At 40.4% G+C, this 24351-nt stretch overlaps 1 long non-coding RNA gene across 1 annotated transcript in view; it reads left to right on the top strand.

The window, feature by feature from the left end:
* The window catches only part of LOC109306092, a 159652-nt gene extending 137209 nt beyond the window's left edge, over nucleotides 1–22443 (top strand). Inside the window, exon 3 of the long non-coding RNA XR_002099846.1 lies at nucleotides 22304–22443. This is a non-coding gene — a long non-coding RNA (uncharacterized LOC109306092). The remainder of the gene's footprint in view (nucleotides 1–22303) is intronic.
* Nucleotides 22444–24351: the final 1908 nt, after the last annotated feature.

The raw sequence follows: 24351 nt of genomic DNA, 5'->3' as shown, positions 1-24351 counted from the left end.
AAATAGCTTCAAAACTAGACATTTCATTGCCTATCAGTGATGTCAGAATTACAATAATGCTCACTAAATACCCAGAAATGCTTTCTTTTTGTGAATAAATTCCATCTCTTAGTAATAAGAATCTCAAAGCTTTGCATTTCAGTATGATTATTAATGCATTTATTGGGTGGTTAAAGTTACTGAGCCTTTGGCCTTGTGCCTTTGTAGCATGCCTCAGGTGGTAAGTAAATTGCCTACAAATGCACTGCCTGTCATGTATTATTGCTTAATTTGTTCTTTGGGATAAGTGTAGTATCATAATATGCACATCATGCAGCAAACAAGCATTACACAGACAGAATCCTAGCCTTGCAAAGGTATTTCCAAAGTAGAGTCATTCACCTTTCACAGAAAGTAATAAATACCAAAATTAATATCTACCAAAGCTCTGACTGCTTTTTCTCTGAAGAAGTTTGCAGAATGATTGCATATCTCAGTGGACTGCTAATGCTAATATTCCTTTTCTGCCTAGCAAGAGGTTTGCATCTGGCCTCAGTTGGTAGTGAAAACCTTTGACTTCTGATGACTTTGGTTAGCTGTGTTCATTGACATAGGTACAGAATATTGCCTATGAAAAACACCAGTGAAATTCTAACACATTCCTCAGCTTTAAAGATTGTGCCAGCAGAAGCTGACTTTTTCCTGGGCATCAGTTCATACAGTATAATTTTTATGATGGTCTCTCTTTAATTTGTGATAGTTCTGAACACCTATGCTAGTGCTTCTCTTGGAAATAATGTATTTTTCCATCCAAAAATTCTCCAGTATATTTCAAATATGTGATTTTGAGTATCACAAGCAGGGAATAAATGGGGAGCAATGAGCCTCTCCTCATTTAACTTCTCCATAACAAACTTTGTGCATCCAAAGTATTTATCACAAGAATATATTTTTATCGCTAGCTTCAAGTGATGCAGAAATCACTCAGACATCAACTATGGTTTATGTTAGTAGAACTTCTTAATAAAATTACCCAGCCATATGACAGAACCTGTAATACATTATTCTTTGCATATTGTTTTGTATTATATTGCAGTATATTATACTGTATTATATAGTGTTATAGAATGAATTGAACTGCAGTTTCTGACCATATTTTATGGCCCATTGGGTGGTTGGATCTTTAATGAGAAAGTACACTCCTATATCTTGCTACCTTCAATAACATTGAAATGTGTCTGTAAGTTCTGCACCTCTTGTGATTTCTGCTTATGATAGATTCACTCTTACTAGGACAGGAACTTTTTATCACCTTTCTTTATTGTCAGAATAGCAAAATATACTTAGCCACTGTTGGTACCTCGGCCTAGACTAATAGACCATGAAGCACAAATGAATGGGAAGCAACTAAGCAAGTATGAACAGAGGTTAGAAACTGCTTAAACTGAGTTGTGGCATTGGTTGCCACATTTTGTTTCAGAGTACTGGACTCAACAAAGCTTTGGTCATTCTCATTATGTAGCATCACATGTTGCCAGTTTTGACTTTGTGAAGTATAATACAGTTTGATAGGACCAGAACCAGAAAACCATGTAGCAAATTTTCAGTTTTAATATAAAGCATAACTTTGTGAATTTAATATTACATCCTATTTTACGCTTTTCCCCCTTGCTTATGTAGTCATCCTTTCTGCATCTCGCACATACATTACAATTGCTCCTGCCTGCTTCAGAATAAGTGGATAAAATTGCTGCTTCGGATTGTCACTGATTCCTCCAAGGGAGTGCTTGCTCCGGATTCCCAGCCTTGTCTCGTCCCTCTGAGGATCCCCTTGAAGCCAGCCCAAGTACAGCTTCAGGAGTGGGGTGAGCCCTTGTCTCCTTTCATCTCTGAGACCCTTGACCTTCCCTCTGGGAACTACCTTCTAGTTCAGCTCCTGAGAAAGGGACTTCAGCTTTCCAGAGGGGAAGGGAATGCGCCCTGATCAGCAAAGCAGGCAGCTCATCTTCAGCAGAGGGATTCACTGGGCAATTGCAGTGCAGCAGTCTTTCCTCTCCTGGAAAGAGTTCAGCAATCCCTTCCTCCCCTGTCTAGTCAGCACAGCACAGCACTCCAAGTTAGCTTAGCTGTTCTCTTTCCTATTCTCCTGCCAAACCCGTCTCTTCCAGGCTTCTCTCTCCACAGTTTGATACCTCTTCCCTTGCACCTCCCAGATGTCACCTTTAAAGGATGTTTATGTTGTTCTTGAATGTAAAGTGTCACACAGGCAAGGCAATTCTGACTTCAGTCTCTCTTAACCCCTTCTTTGCCCTAGTACAACCTAGTTAGGGAAACTGAGGTACACTACATTATAACAACATGAATTCATTTAAACCATAAATATTACAACAAAAACATAGTCTGTCACAAAGGTGTATTTTGGGGGTTCTTTTCCTTTTTTCATTTCGGAAAAGCAACATGTCAGAGAAACCTGTTGCATGTTTGTGCTTCGCTGCCTTTTAGATGTAGGAATTTTCAAAAGTATCCTAAATGCTCAATGTGTACAACTGTACAAACTCAGTAAGTTTATTCATACTTTTAAAATTAGAATGGCTAGAAATCTATAAAATCTTCATATAGTAAAGCACACACTTTCAAGGGTAAGAGGAAAGTCAGGGCATTATAAGACTAGAATACCTAGAAATATATAATAGGAAAGGCAGTGTGAATTGGTACCACTGCTGAAAGCTGGGAACTCCTGGGGGTTTGTTCTAGTTCTGTCTTTGACTTACTTGTATGCCTTTGTATAAGGGACATTTTGGTTGTGCGTCCCTAGGCTCGTATCGTGGTGTTTCTCCTAATCTGGCTGTCCTCACACAAAAACTTGGGACCCAAGTTTGGTAGGGGGTTTAATTGCAGACAGCTGGTTTATATATATCCATAAGTTAAGTTAAAACATGTACTTAGTGGTTAGGATGCAGATCGATATGCTCAAACTCTAGTTTGCCCTTCAGTGGCTTCCCATAATTCCCCCAATATATTCACAAGGATAGACAAATTCTCCTACAGTTTGCTGGTTCAGTTTACTACAGGTCTAAGAATTGTCAGTGAATGATGAACCCTGGTATGGCTTTGCCATGTGATTGTTCTCACTCAAGTGCCCATCTCCCAAGTTAACTCTGCAAATTACAGCATACCCTATGATGCAGCATCTCCATGTCTGAACTGTGAATACTACTACTAACTATATATATATGGCACAGTATTTCTGAAAAGATATATAAGCACTGCTTATTATTGATAAAGCTTTCACAGTCATTCCTGTGATATGGTCTACTTCAGAACACTGTATTTATTTTGCTAGGATTTGGTCAAAAGTTAATGCCCCTTGACATTCATCAACATGCATTGTTCATTTTAGTTATTTCTCAGGCCATAACAGAAGTACTCATGGAGTGGCCATGTCAGGTTTCAACGAACCTGCTAATTTTGCTAAATACCTTGTCACGATGCAAAAAAGGAAAGGAAAGGATGTTATTTATCATTTATCATTTGCGTTAGTATTGTTCCCTTGTTTGTACTTGTGATTTAAAAATGTGAGGGGTGGAAAATAGTAGCCTAGAAATAATGGTTAGTTGTATAAAAATATGGGTTGGCAAATAGAATCCTTATAGGAACTGCACTAACACAATAGCTCATCACTGCTTTGTCTAAGCTCCCAAAACAGGCCAACCTAAGATATAGCACTGCATGCATTTTAAATATTAGATTAAATTTAAAGTATGAGTTGTGTTAATGTACAAAGAGTCTGTTGATAACAACTCACTCCTTGTGAGGGATATATTTATTGCATAAGGGTAGAATTGTAAGCCTGAAAAAAGTTTATTGATTTGCATGCAGCACTTGGACTTCCCATGCAAACAAACTCTTACACTACATGAAAAATGTGAAATATTTAAGAATTATCTAGCATTTTATTTTATTTTGCTGCCTTGTCTAAGTAGCTGGTTTTGATAACTCCTTAAATGAGAAGCTTGCCAGCTGAAAGTTAGAGACTAGCTCATGGCTAGTGATGACAATGTTTTATGCTGAGAATGCTGTTTTGATGCTAAGCTGTTTAAAATATATTTGTTTAGTGTTGAGTAGTTATACAAACAGAACAGGAGATTTTCCTAGCACTATCCTTCTATATCTCGGTATCTGTATTTTTCTTTCTGTAGGTTTAGCCCAAATAAATTAAATTGTGAAATCCTTCATTAAAATAAATAAAGTTGGGGGACACAGAGCAGTGAAATCAAAACAATCCTGACTTAAGACTGCAGAGATTTCTTTCTCTTGCCCTGCTGTGTCTAGGTGTTGCAAAACATATGATTCACCTTTAGTGGGTCTCCAAACAGTGGGAGGTGTTACATGCCATATGTGCTATAATAACTGGCGGTGCAATAATAAGGTGAATTAAGGACAAACTTAATTCAAATTCATTGTTCTTTTATTGTTTTTATTGTCAGCCATAATGTTAATCGGTCTCTTTTCATCTCTTCCATCATAGATATTAAAACACTGATATTATTGTCATAAAAACACTCATTTCTGTCGCCATGGTACTGGTTCATATTGAATTCATGTCTAGCATCCTGAGTCATAGATCAGGGTATTTTGGTAAGAACTGTACAAATACACAACAAAAAAAGTGTCCTTGCCTCAATAAGTTTATGAACCAAGCAAGTATAATAAGGTTCTCAGTTAATATTCCCAATACCACCATAATGATGATATTTAATTTTTGGTGCCTTTGTTCCAAGCCTCCAGGATTGCTTAATGACTAATAATGTAATCACCAGGGGTCCTGGTTTTCTCTGACCAAAAAAAAAAAAAATCCCCAATATTTGGATTAAAAAAGTAACCCAAAATCCACATTTTTCATAATTAAAATGAAATGTATGTGTGTGTGTGTGTGATATTTCATTATAATCACAGAAAAATGTGGATTGTAAGTTACTTCTTTTAATCCAAAAATTGGGATGTTTTTATATCAGGGAAAACCTGGATCCTTGGTAATCACTCATAAAAGTGTAGCTTTTATGTAAAAATGTAAAAAAAAAAAAAATTAAACTAGATGTGTTTTAATGCCCACCAGGGTTCAACTTACACTCAGACTTTTGGGGGGGTCTGCAGCAATGGCAGCTGGAAGCCAGAAGGAGCTGCTGCCACCGCCTAAGCTGCTTAGAAAGGCACAGAGTGGGCTGGGGGCTCTTGTCTCTTATGGAGGGGCTTTTGTGGGGGGGGGCTATCATCTATTATGGGGGAGCTCAGCCCCCCAAGCTCCTCTGTATGTCGAACCCTGGTGCCTGCTAAAGTCTCTCAATTATCCTTTTATTTGTCATTAACACTATGTGCGAGTCCTGTTCTAACAGAAGTCATCAGTAACTTCTGTTAATATGGTGAGAGGAACCAAGATGACACAAAAATGCTAAAATATTCTGCCTTGAATCAAAAAGATACTGTGTTGACATCTTTAAATCAAAAGATGCCATCTGACAGCTGTGATTGACAGCTTGAGGAGCCCCAGGTACTGCCAGTACTGCTCCCACAGCATCAGCAGCAGGTTCTCACTGGCCTCTTGGGCTGATGTTTCCACTATGGCAGAAGTGGTCCTTGCAACCATGGTGAGCTGGACTGCTGTACTACTCTGGTGGACTGTCAAGGAGCATGCTGCTCTGCCTTCCTCCTCCCTTTGAGAGGGATGGAAAGCAGAGCCCTCTGGGATGGGGAGCAAGAGACCCCCTGCAGGGGGCAATTGAACATGTGGCACTACAAAATGCAGTGCTACAGAGAAGTTCCTATTTCTGACAGGAACATTTCTGTAGAGCTTGTTCAATTTTTGTAGTGCTACAGGTGGAATACACTTCTGTCCACATACAGTTTGTAGTGCTTCAAGGGCATCTATATCTACAAATATAGGCTGCTTAAAGATGTGGGGGGAAAAAACCAAAACAGTGCTTTACTTTGAGTGTGGTATACTCCCACAAAATGCAGGATGTGCTCAGAAGAGGAATTGTGTCAGTTTGACCCAGCTCCCCAGCATCTGTATAGCTCAGGGGTGAGCAAAATGCAGCCCATGGGCCAGGTGCAGCCTGCCAGGCCATTCTATTTGGCCTGTGAGGCCCCTAAAAAGTTTTGAAAATGAATATTTATCTGCCCCCAGCTGCCTGTCATGTGGCCCTCGATGGCTTCCCAAAACTCACTAAGCAGCCCTCCACCCAAAATAATTGCCTGTCCCTGGTATAGCTCATAGCTCATGTGCTTCAGCAGGGCTTTTTGGTACTTTTACCTAATAGCTGATTGAATTGTAAGTTTCATAAATGAGAGATTCATAAACTAATTCCAGTGTCACTGTCTATACATGCATTTAAGCAAAGTAATTTACTGTGCTGCTGGATACCACTTGTATCTGATGGGACTCTCCAGCACCATAGTAAATTAGTCTGCTGCACTGCAATTGCTTTACATGTGTAGATGGTGATGCTTTACTGTGCAACAAATTAGTCTGCTGTGCAGTAAACCATCTTGTGTATATGCACCCAGTTTCTTCGACTCTGTGTCTTAAAACTTTGTCAGTTCTCATAACCCCCACATTTTTGTGATTTTTAAGATGAACTGTTTGAAACATTCAGGTTTCTCAGAAATAACAGTTACTACAGGAATATGTGTTTCAGCCTGTCTCAGTGTTTGACCATCCTCATAGTCAGAAAGTACCTTCTAATTTCCAACCTAATTTTCCTCTGCTAAAGCTTGAAGCCATTGCTTCTAGCCTTGTCCCCTGTGGCCACAAACAAAAGCCCATTTCCGTCTTCTTTATAGTTGCTCATCAGGTATTTTAAAATTGTTACCAAATCCATCTCCATCCCCCTCCCAGAGGATTTCTCTTCTCCAAACTAAATAACCATAGCTCTTTCAGCTTGCCCTCATAAGTCTTGCCTCCATGGCCCCTAATTATTTTTGTTGATCTGTGCGGGACTCTTTCCAGTCTATCCACATCCTTGTTAAAGTATGGGGTCCAAAATTCAACATAGTACTTCAGATGAGGCTTCGCCAGTGCTGTATAGGGTGGAAGAATCTTTTCCCTTGATTTGCAAGTGACATTCCTATTAATACAACCCAGCATGCTGGTGGGGAGGACGGGGGTTGCAACAATGCAAGATATTTTTCATCAGGTGATGGCGACCTGATGAAGAATATATTGCATTTGAAAGTTTGTCAAACTTTCCAGCCATGCAAGTTAGTCCAATAAAAGATATCACTCCCCCAAAAAACCTTGCTTCTCTCCAGATACAGGTTTTCCTTGCTTTACACAGGTTCTGTATGTGCGAATTCGCTCTTATGCAATGACCCTTTTTATACCAAAAATCTGTTATATGTGAGGTAAATTCATTCTTATGTGATTGGTGTGGTGGAAGCCCACAGTCAGCTGCTTTATGTGGTGAATTGTGGGAGTGACATGCACCAAAATATAATCTCCTGTGTGGATCTGTGCTCCTTGCTCATTGTCTGCAACATGTGTTTCTGTAGTTGCCATCCCCATTATGCCAGTGCCCTGTGCTTGTGTGTACTGTCTGCTGTTGGTGAGTTCCAAAATTGTCTTGTAAAAGTGATAGACGTGGGCCTGGGGGTCAGTACAGTAGAAGTCTTGGAATGTATCCCTATTTGTTACATTGTAAAGTGGGTTCCCTTTATGCAAATTCAAGTTATGCACCATTTTCCAGGAACTGATGTACAGCATAAAGCGAGAGAAACATGTAAACATTTAGTTTTGAGTTAGAAAATAGAAAATATATTCTATTTTCATATTAATATTTTGTTGATGTGCCATTAGCAATTATCAAGACGTACAATATTTACAGCGTGTTTCTACTTAGCGTGCTCCATCCCTTCAGCTGTAGTGTAAGTATTGTGTGACATAGACAGCAGGTTTTATTTATAGATAATTCCTCCTTATTCCTTATTTCTGTCCTGTTTTCAGTTTTTTTAAAGGACTTTACTTGTAGTTCTTTAACTGTAAAACTGCTGCCATTTTTCCAATAGTTTAAAATAAAAGTCAGTGGTCTATTTTTACAGTATCCTGAAAATATTTCTTTTATCTCAAGAAGAAAATAATGGTCTTCACTCAGAAGAAGGACATAGGGAATGAAGCTTTAGTGATTTTATAGTAAGCTTCCTCCTACTGTGTTTAAAAGAAAATGATATTACGCTGCATGGACCCAGACAGTGTCCCACTTCTTTAAGTAGGTGATCATGATTTGCTTGTTAAAATTAATTGCAGGTGAAGACATTTACTCTTTAATATTTCAGGCTATGTCTCAAATTGGGTCATGCCATTTACTCTTAAGTTGCAGGCCGGTCTCTTTTAAGGCAGAGGAGGCCATCTTTTTTGGCAGGTGTGTCACAAATTAGCCCCTTACTTCCCCAGTGCCATCCTGTTCCCTTTCCCCTCCAATTTGTTCTACTCCCTGCCTGATATGCTATTCTGATTTCTGATTTCTTTCCATGCTTCCTTCCCTATTTGCTGCCTTGTTTTCTGCTTCCTTCCCTATCTACTGCTGTGCTGCCTGTCCCTCCCTGATCTTCCATGTACCACACACGCACAGGCTACCTATGCCACAGGTTGGCCACTTCTGGTTTAAGGTGTATTTGGAAAGAGGGCTGGAAGAGAACATAATTTCACTGAAAAATAATCGCTCATGCCAGTGTCTGTTTCATTGTGGAGGTAAAAAAATGTTTTACATGGGTGAAGGGCAGGTGAATGTGATTCAGGGTTCACTCATGCCATAGGGCAATTGGTTGGCTATCATGCCTGGAATTAGTTTTCCAGCTTGACAAGGGAAGAAGGGAGTGCGTGGAGAGAAGAAGTGAAATTGAAATTTATGCTGCTGGATTCACACCCTGTTCATACCCAACAGCTGCTTGGTATATAACACCCTTCTACATATTTTAAACAGTTAACAGTCCTTTAAATAGGCTGAGCACCTGTGGTTCATTTATTTATTTGAAATATAATTTCCTTGTCATTCCATGGCACAAACCGAAATGTAGTTCATAATAGATGTCACTTACTACTTACTTTCTCAGAGTGTTCTTTGAGACACGTTTTATCACTTGTTTGATATTCTCGGGAATCTATACATGTGTTCTGGGGTAAAGAGGGGGTGGTTTAATTAAGGTGCCCTGAGCGCTCCTCTGGGAGCCACTCTAAATGAAGCATCTGCAGCGATACATGCATTCAGTGTCCCTGCATTTCAAAATGGCAGTGAGGGCACTTTAACTGAGCTGTAGTTCAATGAGCTGTAGTTAAAGCACCCCCACCGCCATTTTGAAACATGGGACCCTGAATACACATGACATGGAGGCTGCTGGACAGCGCTAATTAGCATGCTCCAGCAGCCTCACAGCTGACTTGATTAATTGAGAGTCTGCTTTGACATGTGCTAATGCACGTGCTGGAGCAGAACTCTGTCACATGTATAGGTGCCCCTTGTCTTTTTTATGTCTGCATTCAGAAATCAAATCATTTGCAATGTCCTGTCTGAAGAATTGTGTTTTGGTGACATTTTTCCTTGTTAAGTATCTAAATATATAGCATCCTGGCTGAACTTTTTTAAAGAATAATTGAACCTAAATAGACATATTTCTTTCCAAAAACAAAAATGAGATGCTTTGTAGATGCACGAAGAGAGACAGATGTGTAAATTTTAACTTTTTGCTATATTCCAGTTTCTTGTTTAAGGTTAAGTGGTGCTTCTTTGCATATTATTAGCTAGCTAGCTCAGCTAGGCAAATCTGTGTTTACAAAGGAATTCAGCTGATGTTGACCTGGATTACATAAAATTTCTTACTAAGCTTTTGAATGTATTACAGTGCTTAACTCTGAAGATAACATCTATATTGTCTCTTGCTGAAAGAAGCAGAATCCAAACCAGCCATAGATTTCTTTTTTGAGTGTCATGCCTGCTCTTATTTTCCTGTTGACCTGCAGTCAAAATTCAAATATTTTAAACATCCAGTGATTGCCTTGAAACTTTCCTCTTAAAAAAAAAAGAAAAGAAAATGAAATAATTTTACTTTCACCCGGGTTGCTTTTTTTCTTAATAACTAACTGTTGAAATTCTGCTTCAAAATAAGCACAACGTATGCTCTGATGGAAGAGTAGCGTAATGAGTTGTTTCTTATTTCATTACAGGGCAGCATCTTCTTTCCCCTATCAAACATTTCAAGGAACAAAAATAAAGCAGTGCTAGGACAGTATCTGCTCTTGGACTATTCTAAGTCGGTGTTGTTGTCCAAAATACAATGAATTTAGTGTAAGGGAAACACTTTAAACCTTCTCATTCTCTGCTAGCCATTATGAACTTTAATATCATTTTTGGTCCCATGCCCCAGTTACAAAACATCTAAACATGCTGTCATTTTGAAGGATTTTGTTTTTAAATCAAGGAAAGTCTATTCTTTAAAAGTGATGGTATGAAAGCAATTAGGGATAAATATTTCTGATTTATCTATTGATACTTCATGGTTTTTGTAGACAAGGACTCTAAACCTACAATTTGATTCTTATGGGAGGATGGCTACAATCCCCACAGTGTCCCATTCATGCAGAGGTCCACCAGTGGGGATCTGACTGAAGGATAAAGCCTCCCTACACAGAAAGGGTAACAAACCAACAGTCCACTCTGTTCCATTATACCTTTCTGTCCAAGGACCAAACTAAAAGCATCCAGCAATTGCTACTTGAAAATGTGTAGTCTTATAAAACAGCAGTTCTCCTTCAGCATGCTGTTACAACCATAAGGTTCATTCTTATTCATTGTTGGGGTGTTCCTGAGTTCCCTTGCTTTATTTTATTTGTAAAATTGTAAAAGAGCAGTTAATTGTAAAAGACATCTCTGATTGTGAGCAGTATTAGAACTGTCTTTAGGATGGATGCCCAAGGCTAGGGATGGACATTACGCATAAACCAGTTTAAGTGATAAGAAACTAGTTTAAACCTGTAAGAGAACAGATGTTCATTGCACATAAACAAGTTTGAAAATGGCTGAAACCAGTTTGAGATAAACCTGGTTAAATGTAGTATCAGACATAACTGATTTGGGTCAAACTGACTTATGCAATGTCTGTCCCAGACCCCTTGCTGGTTTAAGTTAAACCAGACACCCCAGCATCCCAGCATGCTCTCTGAGCTGGGTGGGGCTCTCTCCTCTACATAGGGTGGCCACCATAGATGACAGTCCAGTTGTCCTCTGTCCTCTTCTGATATGAAACCCAATGCCTTTATGTCCTCTATTTTTCTCTTCAGAGTAGCAGAAAACTGGAATGCCCTCTATGATGGCCATCCTAGCTCCACAGCAGAGCTGACCCTGCCCCTCTGCTCCCTGGCTGCAACTCGGATTTGTAGGCTGCTCCCTCCCTTCCCCTCCCCACTACCTGCTAAGCAGGAATTCCCCTCTCCCTTCTGCCTTGTAGAGAGGTGTCTGTTCATTAGCTAGCAGACCACATCCTGGCTATGGTCTGTGCTGTGACAAAGGCAGAATCAACAGGTAGCTGGTATGTCCCCTGTTGTTTTCTTAATGGGGTGATATACGCTGAGTTAGGGGTGATAAATACTGTTATCAATTTCCTGCTGGGCTAATCAGAGCATCCTGTTGTGGCCTGGCCATGCGCACCCTCAGCTCAGCACCGTGAAGCCAAGGGAGGGCTACTCTAGAGCCCCCCGACTTCTAGCCTGAGTCACTGCAGGCTTATGCCTGCATTTCTGGAATGAAAGGGAATGTCTATCCACTTCAATCAGTTCAAGCTTTACAGGTTAGACTAACCTGCAACATTGAATCAATTCAGGCTCAGGCTTTTTGAATGTCTGTCCCTAGCCCAAGAGAATATCTCTTGATCCACAGGAAAATTTCCAGCAGTTTTAAGCCTTTGAAACATTTCTGATAGTTCATGCACTATTTTAGCGTCATACTGTTCTATAGCACATGTATTAGATACACATTTTTCAGTACTGTAATTTCATTATTTGTGTATATCTGGCTAGTCAGTCAGATATAATTATTCAGTGTTACTGATGAGATGAGTGTATTAAATGTTTGTTTTTTCTCACCCAAATAATGCAAATATTCCTTAAAACTCTACAGTATTAGTAGCAAGCTGACATTTTGACTAGAGAAATATTAATAGAATGGGACCCACAGTACCAATGATTCAGTCATCTGTCAGCCTGATAAATGGATTAGTGTAAGAGGTGTTCCAGTGGGGAAATGTAGTCCATAGGGCTTCCAGCTAATTATATTTAAGTTGTTTAGTACTGCTGGGAAGCAGCATCCAGGCAATTACGGAAAGCTTTGATGCAGTGTGCACCATTAGAGTGTGTGTTCAGAAACTCATTACCCTTTCATGCTTGTGCTGGACGGATTCTAGGAAGCTGACATGAAATAGAGAGGAGGAATCAATACCTGAAAAGACATTTTAGTTGTCTTCTGATCCATTTCCTGATTCAGCAGCTACTGGTCTGTAGTGTTTTATACAATTACTACATATGAAGGAAAATGTTGATTAACTTCATTAGTTGCTGTCCATATAAAGCAGTTTAGCGTGATGGGCATCAAAACAAAACAAGTTAAGCTCCAGAGAAGGCAAAGTTATAACGGCCAGTGAGGGTCTAACTACTCCCACATCCCTAGTGGGTATCAGCTGTCCGAAGTGCCCACCTTATCTGTATCGAGTAAGTTGATTGCATTCAATTATTTCAAAACCTGACCTTGCAATCAGTTATCCAATGCTTTGCAACTTCAGGATTATATTTCTTTAGTGTGTGCTCTTTGTTACCTTGTAAGACATCTTGAAAAGTACAGCAAGGCAAAATACAACTGCCCCTTGCTTCTCAGCATTATCTACGAGGAGTATTTTAAATGTGTTTTCACATGGCTGTCTTGGTTACCTTTTGCTTTCAAGTGAAACTCACATTAGTTACACTGATCTCACAGTTCCATCTGTTTTGTGTCCCGAGTATCTGGGAAATGAGATCCATCTGATTGGACTACTCAGGGGCTGATGCAAAAGAGTTATGCATGCCAAAAGTTCTTGCCTTCAGTTGAACATCTGGGCCATGTCCGGATGAGCATGGCTGTGCATTATGTGGCACCGCAACCATGTCTGGGGCACCATATACGGCACATTTAGATGTTCTCTGTGCTGCGGGGAGCGCTGCCTGTGTGTGTGCTGTTCCACATTTTTTCAGTAGATTTTTTTGACCCCTGGGTATTCAGGGATCAATAAAACCCATGGGGAAAAAAGCAGAGTAACGTACGCATGGGCAGCGCACACCGCTTAAAAGTGGAGCCAGGCCACCCAGAGCCACACTGCGGCTGTTGGCCAGAATCACTGCTGCTGCAGCCCTGAAAGGCCCCCAGGACACCAGATGAGGCTGCTGGGCCCAGCCCAATGCTGGCTACAGCCTCCCCTACCCCACCCAGGGTAACCTGCCCCACATCAAAGCGCGTGTGGCACAGACATTCCCCGGGGACACAGTGCAAGGTGTACTGCCTCTACCTGTTCCCAAGGAAATAAACATCTATGCTCATCTGGATGCACGTAGGCAAGGGGAAGGTGCAAGGATCTCAGTGGGCATTCTGAGGCTTACTGCTTCTAGGATGACACAGTCCAAAAGGCTTATCAACAAACACAAATGCATGGATCTAACGAAACCTAAATCTAAAGTGATTTAACGCAATCATTGCCATCTCCACTTCCATTAGTTTGGGGGAGGGTAGTAAAGCAGTGCACAGGGGTCATCCATTTCTCTCAGGCCCTTGCATGAGGTGGGATTAGTTGGTGGGTGTGGGTTGATATTTTATGTCTTTCTCTTTTTTTAAATAATGTTCTTTTTATGCCTTTTGCATAGATATTATTTAAATGAAAAAGTAAATCTCATGAATGAATTGCACAAAATATGACAATGCTATGGATACTGAAGCTTATAATTTCACAGGCTTTCCTTGGCTTTTAGAGAAGGTGTTCAAGAAAAAGGGAGGAAAAGTTCCCATGAAAACAAAGGTTTCAAAGTTAGATGCACCCATACCTATGCAAGTCTGGTTTCTTGGCATTTTTCTGTGAACTTTGCAAAACACAGTAGCACCAGATTTTTCCCTTTTTTTGGTCTCATGGATCATAACAAATAATTCTGCCAGCTATATATAAAAAGGGACTGATAAATTCAATGTGATATTGAGGCTGCATATTTTGGTTTTGTTGAGTTTTTGTTTATTTTTGTGGGTTTTGTTGATATTGTTTTGCCTATTAACATCTTCTAGAAAAGGAAAATTGCATCCACTCATGCTCCAATGAACCTTTGGCTCAAAGTTGATTTTTATGATTTCTAGCTGAATCTGACTACTTTTTGTCATCTTCTTCCATGGATGTGACATAGAATATGTCTCAATAGTGCTACTTTTAGTCAAATTGACCTTTTAAACATTTACAAATGCATGATTTAATGTATAGATTGCTCAGGTGACAAGAACATGTATACCTGTGTAGTACATGGACCAAAAAAAATACGAGTAAATCAAGTGCTTAAGGGATGATTAAGTCTGATTTTCATGGTCGTAGGATAAATCAACTGAAAACTGGACTTTACTGAGATGGAATTTGTTAACAGAAACATTAAAAATTCCTCTGGATGTTGCTGTTGTACACTGGACCGCATATGCATGTTTGTTACTGCCTGAGTCCCAGAGGCAACTGCATTTTAGTGGGACCCATGTGATTGCATGTAAAATATTAAAAGAAATTAAAAAATCTAACTTACTTTTCGAAACACTGCAGATGCTGGCAGATTTTGTCTTTTTGATTTATATACTTTTTAGAAATTGCTTCATATATTTTAAAAACATCTTTCAGACAAGATATCTTGGTTTTTATTTTGCAGGGTTCTGGCATGTTTATTGATGGTATGCTACATTTCACCATATATTCTGGTTTTTGTACAAGGATTATAGGTTATCCCCCAGGGATTGTTTGAAAATATTAAAGCTGTTTATCATTTTGAAAGAAAACAGAACATTCATCTCATGTATTAGGTAGACTGTGCTTCTTTTCTAGAGGCTGAAAGTTAAATCCCTCTGAGATGCTTCTGCAGCTTACAAGTAAGATGGTTTACTTAGTAAATCCAGTTGTAGAAGGAGTGCCCCAATTAATACAACAGCTTATGGAATGCTGTTCAGGAATTGTACTTAAATTCTAGAATTGTACAGAATTCCAGCAAAACTGATAGCTGGCCTGCTTTGCCTAGCCACTTGAAGATTGTTTGGCTGGAACTGAATTTGGAATTGTGATTAAACATAATACCACATTTATAAATAAATTTAGGCATATAGAGATGTTGATAGGAGCCTCTTGGGATTTACCAAATTACTATAGAGGGTTAGGTGTCTAATTCTCATTACTTTTTAAACTGGGAGCTAAACATCTTACCTGTTTGAGTGTTTTTGTAAATCCTACTAATTATCAATTTGCATTATTAAGTATGCATGAATGCCTTTTGTAAATCTGTCTTCTGATGCCTAAAATATGGTAGGCAAGGTGAAAAGGGAGACTAAAGGCAGAAGTATAGTACAGTGGTTTTCAATATTTTTAGACTCAAGACACCCCCCAGAAAGTGCCAACTCACTCATTTCTTGACTGTAGAAGAATAATAAAGCAATTCTTTTGTGGCAAAGAACTCAGACCATAGCAGGTCAGAATGTTTTTGACGCTCTGGATTCCCGGCTGAAATCTCTGGGTTTATCTTGTGAGTCCTGTATAGGTTTTTCCACACCTAACAGTGCTAATATTGTGAAGCACCCTTAAAGGATCTCATGTCACCCTAGTGTGCTGAAGCATCGTGGTTAAGAATCGCTGGTATAGCGATAAGCGTACGAATCTTTCATCTCTCTGCAAGAAAGGTACTGCCAAAACTCAAACCTGGAGTGAATGAGTTTAACTTTATTGGTTACTAGATCAAAGGCTTGCCCCAAAATTTCGCACAAACAGAGATCTGTTAGCCTTAGATCAGAAAGTCAAATTCAGATGGCAGAAGCAGATAGGCCTTTCAGCTGGCCAGGCAAATAATGAATTTTCAGTTATAATGAACTTTGTAAAACTTTGGCATATAAACTAGACTTAAGCCTGTGACACTGATCCCTTTACAAAAATCCCCTCCCCCAAAGTTTTTTGAACATAATGGACTGTCTTTTATCTTTACAAAGGCCACAGAATGGAAAAGAAAACCCACAGGAAATAAAATGTCTTCACAGCAACTTCTGCATGAAGTATTTATAGGCAGTGATTCTTTATTGAGAATCATGTCCTTCTTTTCAGTTAAAGATTAGAGTTCCTGAATTAAATTCTGGCATCACTTAAATCCAAATAATGTTGCTAGTGACTTCAGTGTGAACAATATATTATCCCTGGAGCTTTTTTTATTGTTGCAGTTGCTTTTTCCATGATCCAGCCGTATTATATTATGCACATAATTTGAAATTTGGGAACTGTGCTGGTTGACAGGCATGTGTGGTTCATGCAGTTTATGGTGGCTGATTTTCACATTTTGAGTAGCAGTGTAACATCTAACTTCAGACTATGGGCAACAGATATATAATAAAGAGAATTTCAAGGTGCATTAAAACCTCTGTTTTTATAGCTGTTTAAACGCATTCGTTTTAGATGGAGTACATGCAGCACAGGGCATAATAATGATATACAAGATGCCTACCTTTAAATAGGAAAAGAGAAGAAAAACTTTTAGGCTACTGTTACGTTAGCATATAAGTAGCAAAGTCTAACTTTCATGTACTTACATTAATTTTTAAAGAGAAGATGCCAGTATGAGGAGATATGAGAAAGAATGGTTGTTTATATGTAAGATAGGTGGTTAGTGTACCAACTAGTATTAGTTTACTATTTGTACTACAGTAGTACTGAGATACCTAGTAAGATTGGAGTCTGAAGATGTACTTACTAAGAAAGATTCCCTACTTCAAAGGATTTACCATCTGTTTAGATAAAACTGACAAAGGGTGGGAAAGAAATGATGTTTTATTATTCCTTGTTTTATACTATGTTCCTTGTTGGGAACTATGACACGTGATGAGTTAGATAAAAGCTTACATTCTCTAATATCAGTATGGAATATTGGGGAGAAGGGTTGTATGTTTGATAGTCTATAAACAAGTACTCCATGGAACACATCTGTTCTTTAAGAAAAAGACAAAATACATGCACATATGTTAGTCACATTACTTAAATGCACTACTGGAAAGGGTCCAGATATTATAGTGATTAGTCTTGTGTAAGAAAATATATAGAACACAGATTAAGTGATTTACTCAATATCTCACAGAACATCTGTGGCAGTCATAGAATCATAGAAAATTAGGGCTAGAAGGGACCTCAGGCCAACCCCTGCTTAAAGTGGGACAGCCCACAACTATATAATCCCAGCCATCTACCCAGGTCTTCAAAACCTCCAAGGATGGAGATTTCACCACCTCCCTGGGTAGCCTGTTACAGTACTTTACTACCCTCCTAGTGAGAATATTTTTTCTAATATCTGACCTAAACTTCCTTTGCTGCAACTTGAGACAATTGCTCCTTGTTTTGTCGTCTGCCACCACTAAGAATGGTCTAGCTCCATCCCCTTTGGAACCAGCCTTCAGGTAGTTGACAGCTGCTATCAAATCCCCTCTCAGGCTTCTCTTCTCCAGAATAAATAAGATCAGTTCCCTTACCCTCTCTTAGTAAGTCATGTGTCCCAGCCCCCTAACCATTTCCATTGCCCCATCCAGATTGTTAGCATCTGATCAGAAAGTCAAGTTCACATGGCAGATGAACATAGGCCTTTCAGATGGTCAGAGTTCCCCTGGACTCTCTCCAGTTTGTCTACCTTCTGTAGTGGGAGGATCCAAAACTGGATGCAGTACTCCAGATGTGGCCTCTGGAGTCCAGAATTGATATCTTGTTAGTGCCTTCGCCATAAGAATAGACTATAATTTCAGTCCATAAGAAATGTTCACATTCATGTAGTTTAAAGTCAGCAGACACCATTACTAAAGTATAACTGGTATTTTGGCTGAAGCATATCTTCTAGGACAGCATCATGTATTGATGTGAAGTCATCAAGAAATGGAGTAGCTATCTTTGTTAGTTTGTTCCACTGGCTAAATACCCTACCAGTTAAGCATGTGATTTATTTTTTTATTTGAATTTGTCTGGGTTCACTTTCTAGATATTGGGTCTTTGCTTGTACTTCTCCACTTGATTAAGGAGCCCATCTGTACCTGCTATCAAGCTCTTCCAATATCTTCCTCTAAGACAGTTTCTTCAGCCTTCTAATATTTTCTGTGTTTGCTTGCTATACACTGTTCAACGTTCTTTTTAAAGTGAGGAGATCAGAACAGAATGTAGTAGTAGCTCAGGCTCAGTCTCACCAAAGTCATATACAGAGGTTTTGGTGGGGTTTTAAACCTTTCTTGCTCACTATTGCTCGAGGGTTGCAGTTGCACTTTTTGCAACATCAAATTAGATGAAGCATATTTTATTTTCACAAAGTAAACTATGCATCAAATATTTTCTCTATTGCAAACTCCTAACACTTTTGCTTTGCCTGTGGTGAAATTATCAGTCTGGGTGCCTATACATGTGCAGTGAAGGTGCTCCAACAGGCTGTAATTACGTGGTAATTATTGCACTCCAGTAGACTCCAGCATCACATGTATCAGCGTCCCTGCACTGAAAAATGATGACAGTGGTGTTTTAACTAAAACTTGTTTGATGAGCTTTAGTTAAAGCACCCCTGCTGCCATTTTTTCAGCGCAGGAATACTGATACACATGATACTCCAGGCACTTTAATTAGAGTGGCTTTTGGAACCGCTCTAATTAAAGCGTTCCTCACTCCCAGTGCACATCTATAAACACCCTATGTGCTTGAGTAGCATACTCAACAAGTGCTTTTGCAGAACCTGGGTGCAAAAGGTGTTTGCAGAGCTGAAGATAAATGAAGTTCTCTGGCCTTCTGTTAACTATTTTTGAATTATGACTGTTCTACCTGCTTTCACATCAGTTTAAAAATGAATATGCTTCTGCCTTTGGATGCCAAAGATCATTTGTGCTAAGACCAAAGTGTACTAGACTGACCACGTATTACAGCACAAGCTCTATTTTTTCCCATTTTTCCCTAAATGTTGCCTATAACCTGAATCTTAGACTCTAATCCAGTGAAACACACCTCAGTTGACCTCTATGGGAGCCTCCCTTTGTGAAGTCAGTTTCCCTAAATAATAATTACAGACAACAAACCACATCAGAGGGTGGAGCCAAAGTTAAGAATGCATAATTTGCATTATGACACAGTCTTTAGGTATGTGTACAAAGTCTATTTTTCCACTGTGCTTCTGCCCCCTTTAGTGCACTGAATGGTAGGTGCTTACTCCATGATCAGTTATTTAATATGGTATGGGAATGGTAAGACTCACATTTCTCGGGCTCTTTGTAGAGGAAAGCATAATTTGGTGGACACAGATTTTTCTCTCTGTTTCTTCCAACTTGACTTCTTTTGTCCCATTACCTGCAACTTGTTCCTATCCCATTTCTGGCCCTTACCAAACATTGACTCATTTTCCCAGTTGGCTCATTCTCTTCACCTGCTCAGATAAATAAATCCTAGTCTCGCTGTGGCAGGGCACTGTTTGTGCCTGCCACTTTAAGGTGCCGGAAGGCAGCAGCCGGCAGGTGCCTGATGAGGGCAGCCATTTTAGATTCAGGGCTGCCCAAATAAACAGGGCATTTCATTGCTGGGATGCCAGACAACAATATTGGCTGGCTACAGGGCTGCCAGTATCATCAGGAGGTAAGGGAGGAGCTGTAGGGGATGGTCAGGAGGCTCCTGGTCCTGGGTACGACCTAAAACTGTACCCTGCTGGGAGTGGGTGGCCTGGTGGGGCTCTCAGTGGAGGTCCCCCAGGAAGTGCCAGGCCAGTTACCACCCCGGTGAAAGGTGGGTTGGGGCACCTTAACCCCTAGCCCCCACAACCGGGTGGCTTACTCCTCTTTGGAGGGTCTGGAAGGTGGACCCCAGAGGAAGAGTGTGAGGCCATGGACTCACAAACCTGTATGACATCTCCCCCAGCTGGGCAATGGTGGGGCCAGGACCAGATGGGTAAAAGGGCCAAAGGGCCCACCACAAGGAACGTCGAAGAGCTGAGGGCCTAGGGATCCAACTGGCCTGGAGGTGGGCCAGGGATAGTAGCCCAGCAACATGGAAGATTGCTCTTACATGGCACAAATGAAAAAATGAATGGCTTTTAAATGGCCTATCACTTTGCTAATAGTATTTAAATAAAGCTATTGATAAAAGCTAGTAATGATACAGTGAACCAACTTTTGTTAGAAAACATAGTCTGACAAATTTATGAGTATAATTAGAATATAAGCTATTAAATATGTAACCACACAATATTTAAAAGTATTCAAGTTCAGCACGAGCCTTTGTCTATTTTTGTTTGGTTTTGTTTTGGGAGTTTTTGGTGGGAGGTGGAGGGGACAAGACGAGTTAAAAATCAAATATCCCTGCAGAGGGATAGAATGTGTATCAGTCAGTTGTCCTATTATTGTCTCTAGACCAGAAACAGTGTAACTTAGCTTTTGTTGTATGGAAATAATAAATAAAGAAGGTACAGGTTTACTTTGTATTAATAATTTCAATATATAACATTCTTCCAATGTGCCAAAAAAGCATGGAAAGAAACATTATAATAATAAAATCCTTCAAATTCCTATTTAGAGTACCACACTGTACATTATTAACATCACAATTCATAGAGGTCTTAAACACAGTACCATTTGAACTTTCATAAGAGGAAACCAGGGGAGAAACAACCTTAACATATATAATATGATATAATATGAAATAAATTTAATCCTTTTACTGTTTGAGAGATAAGTAGGATCATAGATGCCAAGTAGAAATAGTGTTGACTTTCACTCAATGCATCTTTTTTTTTTCATATCAAAGACCATTGGAACAATATAGAAGGCTTAATTCTCCATTTCTTGGCCCTTGCATAATCATATTAGAATACAGTGTGGAAGAATATTTTTAATTAAGAAAATTGGTTTCCACTGAATACTTTTTAGTATTTTATTATAGAAACCCAGCTGTAAATGGGTGTCTGGTCATTTGGGCTGAGGAGCCATATGTGTCTAGGCCTTGTGTGCATTTATACGCATGCTTGGAGAGTGGGGAAGACAGGGCACTTTAGTCAGACAGCCATGCTAATTAAAGTACCTTGAGTATTATGTATATCAGCACTGAAAAAATGGCATTGAATGAGCTTTAGTTAAAGCTCCCCGTCTCCATTTTTCAGTGCGAGGTCACTGATACATGTGACACTGGAGTCTGCTTCAGCACAGTAATTACCACATTCCTGCAGATTTAATTAGTCGGGTCTGCTGTAATGTGCTGTAATTACAGCATGTTGGAGTAGCCTTGCTGCATGTGTATAGACTCCCTGTGTGACTGTAGAGACTTGGGTGGCTTAACTGTGCTAGCCTGCTAGGCAATCTAGGTTTAGGTGGACCATTAAGTTTAAATCTCACGTTATTGTACTGTGAACTGAATCTTGAGTATTGTGTTCAAATGCAAACCTGGACTCTATAGATCAGGGGCTACTTGAGAAGGCCCTAGAAGGTATGCATTGGTTGGGAGGGGATGGAATACTGCCACACATGGTCCCACACTGACACACAGGTGCCACCTGCCTGGCTAGATGTGGGAGGCAGGGGAAGCTCATATGCAGCAGCTACTGCCACTCCACATTCAGCTGTGTGCCACCTCCCTCCCTCCCCCCCCAGCTCTGCGTCCGGCTGCCAGGGGCACACTGCTCTGTGTCTGGCAACCAGGAGTACACTGATCCAAAAAGGTTGAAAACCCCTGATCTAAATGAGTTGTTAGTTTGTCACATGAAAACAGGTACAAATGTTCAATGAATGAAGAATTTTGGGCACAGTCTAGTTTTCATCAAGGCACCTTTTAAAGTCTTGAGCTGTAACTAATCTGAACACAGATTGAATAGCATGAGTCTTTGGATCTTGGTCTTACCTTTATAATTTTTCTACCAGATCTTTTGCTAAGCCTCTCGCCTTACTAGGTATTAAAAGTGATTGATGAACTGGAGAAGTCAAAGAGGAAAATGGACAGCTGCTCCTTTTCTGATGAGGCCATGCAACCATATTTAATTGGGTCATTTTGCTTCTCATTTCAGACCTCCTAACTGTTGGATGTGGTGATCTCCATGGTAACTCAAACCCCCAGACTCTTGACAGCAGCCTGCGACAAGCAGCATTCAACAGCTCAAAGATCTCACGAACAGGTAAGACAAAGTAATCCCCAAAATGGTCTTACCTTGGAAACATGATTCTCCCATCCTCTTGCCTTTCAGATTTTTATTTGCTGGCCAAAGTCCTTATAACCACTGAAACATAACATAATAGCTTCTGCATGTTTTACACCAAGGCCTGTGGCCAGAATTTCACATTCATCATCATTCAAGGCTAGGGGAGTTCCACCCTTTCTATAGTATTTGATAAAGTGTCTGTAAATATTCTGGGTTGTTTTTAAAACTTTTTATAAATTGTTCTTTGTGAAAAATACAAGGTACAAAAGCCAAGTAGTGCTCTATTACTCATAAAGAGGATTTTATGTTATCGTGAACTACTATAGGAGGTCCTTCTTTACAGCTAAAGGAGCCTAACCCCAAACATGCAGTTTAGAGTTTTTTTGCAAAGTTTTTTTACACCTGTTACTACTTTCTAGTTCTTTGTAATAGGCTAGAACCTGCTGTATCTGCCTGGCTTCGATTACCCACTCATGAGCTGCCTTAGCTCAAGCGCCTGTTGGTAGGGATGGTGAGGGTTCATGTGACCACTGAGAGGGACCTCAAACACCCTGAAGAAGGCCCCTGAGTGCCTGCCATTACTCTGAGTGTATCTTCAGTGGAGGGGTCTTCTATTGAAGGTCCCTCGGAGTCGGTCGCTCCTCCCTGCAGGTATTTGTGTGGCTCCACCTCTCCTATACCCCTTCCTTATGCCAACCTACAGCGGGCCACCTGATCTTATTGCAGCCACTCCTCCAGCTCACATGATCTTCAGTCTTCACACCTTCTCTGGTACTGGTCACTATCTTTGTCTCTGCTAGTGGGCTACAGGCCTGCCGGATTCACCTCTTCTCTCTATCAGTCTTGCCTTTGCCAGCTGCTTGCTAAGCCTCGTGAGCACCCCGGTGTTGGGATGTTGGTTGGATCCCCTCAAAGTGGACCTAAGCCCTGAATAACCAAGAAGCAACACAAACAAAAACAAAAACAACACAAGTGACTATAACCTGACTAGCAGGCACTAAAGAGAGATAAGAGACTTAAAGAAAAAAAAGAAAGAGGGTGGATAGAGGAGGATTGATCAGGCTAAGCCGCCCTTTCCTTCTCTCAGCCCTATAACTTGAGCCAGGTGGCATCTCCCGGCGATGCTCCGTGCTTTTTCTTTGCTGAGGGTATCTTCTGTTCTCCTCTGGGTTAGCCTTTTTCCTTGGCATTGCACCTGCGGTAACTCCGAGACTCCTGTGACTCCTTTAGGAGCAAGGTTTTCCCCTGGATGCCAGTGTTGCTCATGACCGGCATGAGGTTGAATTTTGTTTGCTGCCACTTGGGATGCCTTTTCCCAAGCGGAATGTGCCTCCTCACTCCGGGGCAGCCTGCCGCTGGCATGGGGAGTCTCTTTCACCTTCGGTGCCTCTTCCCAAGCGGGACCTCCGTTTTCTAGCCAACACTGGCTGGCACTGATGTGGAGAGCCTCTGCAGCCTTGGCTGCTTCTCCTGCTCTCCTCGTTTCTCCCCCAGCATTCCTTTTTATCTTTGCCGGCTGGTGATTGCTTCTGATGTCACCCACCAGCACCAGCTGGATGTAAGCATGGCTAATGAATCACATGGGTTTGATTCTTTGTTCATCCTGTGTCTGGCATCCTGTAGCAGGTAAGTGGTTTTTGCTTCTGGGGGGTTTTCTCCTGGGGTGTGTATCCCCTGTGGGGAGGGTCTTTAGTTCCCCTATGGTCATGCCCCTGGGACACCTGCATTGACTAATTTGCTGAATTGTTTTTATTTCTGTGCATATGCTTTCAAGTGACATTGCCTGTTGATGTATATGGTATCAGAATGTTGACATGATGCTTTCTATAGTCTTTTATGCAACAACCTGTTGGATCCAGAGTTATCTAAATAGAGCTTGAAGGACACTTTTGTTGTAACTTTGAGTTGTTGGAGAA

This window comes from Crocodylus porosus, unplaced genomic scaffold (assembly GCF_001723895.1).
Source record: "Crocodylus porosus isolate Cpor-Errol unplaced genomic scaffold, CroPor_comp1, whole genome shotgun sequence".
In the NCBI taxonomy this organism is placed as follows: Eukaryota; Metazoa; Chordata; order Crocodylia; family Crocodylidae; genus Crocodylus; species Crocodylus porosus.
This window is presented reverse-complemented; position numbering and strand designations above follow the sequence as displayed.